This window comes from Haemaphysalis longicornis, unplaced genomic scaffold (assembly GCF_048455015.1).
Source record: "Haemaphysalis longicornis isolate Haplotype H1 unplaced genomic scaffold, Haemaphysalis longicornis Haplotype H1 scaffold_11, whole genome shotgun sequence".
NCBI lineage: Eukaryota > Metazoa > Arthropoda > Arachnida > Ixodida > Ixodidae > Haemaphysalis > Haemaphysalis longicornis.
The window spans coordinates 96,298,920-96,300,177 of record NW_027526214.1 but is presented as its reverse complement, the minus strand read 5'-3'; the positions used below and the strand labels follow the sequence as shown (position 1 = coordinate 96,300,177).

At 48.3% G+C, this 1,258-nt stretch overlaps 1 non-coding gene across 1 annotated transcript; it reads left to right on the top strand.

Moving 5' to 3' along the window:
* Positions 1-305: 305 nt before the first annotated feature.
* On the top strand, positions 306-377 carry Trnar-ucu (transfer RNA arginine (anticodon UCU)). The gene has a single exon. It is a non-coding gene; the product is annotated as a tRNA-Arg (tRNA).
* Positions 378-1,258: the final 881 nt, after the last annotated feature.

Genomic DNA, 1,258 nt, shown 5'->3' with positions numbered 1-1,258 from the left:
TGGCGTTGTAGACTGCCGGCATTTATTTCTGTATTTCCGAACGAGCCCCTCATTTCTGAACCCTATTATCGTGCGAAAGCTTAGCGAAGGCCTCGGTTCTGGCAGCCTTGATGCCAAGGTAGCATAAGAGGGTTTTCCACCAAATAGCCACTTATGACAGGCTGTAGACGTTCGCGTCACGCCCCGGGGGTTGAAAAAGAAGGTCCCCTTCTGCCAGTGTAGTCTAAGTGCCGCAGGCTACCACCCTCAAGCGTCAGATACAGTTGTATATATAAATACCCGAGAAAGTGACGGAGAACACAGTCGCCCAGATAGCCGAATTGGTAAGGCATTCGAGATCTAATCGAAAGGCGTGGGTTCGGTCCCCACTCTGGGCACGTGTTTTTCTTTCTTTCTTTCTCATGTAAATAATACCAAAAAAAATGTAACGTCATTAACGATACAAAATAGTCTAATCATTCCCCTATGCCTTCTTTGGCGTTGTAGACTGCCGGCATTTATTTCTGTATTTCCTAACGAGCCCCTCATTTCTGAACCCTATTATCGTGCGAAAGCTTAGCGAGGGCCTCGGTTCTGGCAGCCTTGATGCCAAGGTAGCATAAGAGGGTTTCCCGCCAGTTAGCCGCTTATGACAGGCTGTAGACGTTCGCGTCCCACCCCGGGGGTTGAAAAAGAAGGTCCCCTTCTCCCCGTGTAGTCTAAGTGGCGCTGGCTACCACCCTCAAGCGTCAGATACAGTTGTAGTAAATATAAATACCCCAGAAAGTCACGGAGAACACAGTCGCCCAGATAGCCGAATGGGTAAGGCATTCGAGATCTAATCGAAAGGCGTGGGTTCGGTCCCCACTCTGGGCGCGTGTTTTTCTTTCTTTCTTTCTCATGTAAATAATAATAAAAAAATTGTAACGTCACTAACGATAAAAAATAGTCTAATCATTCCCTATGCCTTCTTTGGCATTGTAGACTGCCGGCATTTATTTCTGTATTTCCTAACGAGCCCCTCATTTCTGAACCCTATTATCGTGCGAAAGCTTAGCGAGGGCCTCGGTTCTGGCAGCCTTGATGCCAAGGTAGCATAAGAGGGTTTCCCGCCAGTTAGCCGCTTATGACAGGCTGTAGACGTTCGCGTCACGCCCCGGGGGTTGAAAAAAAAGGTCCCCTTCTCCCCGTGTAGTCTAAGTGGCGCTGGCTACCACCCTCAAGCGTCAGATACAGTTTTAGTAAATATAAATACCCCAGAAAGTGACGGAGAACACAG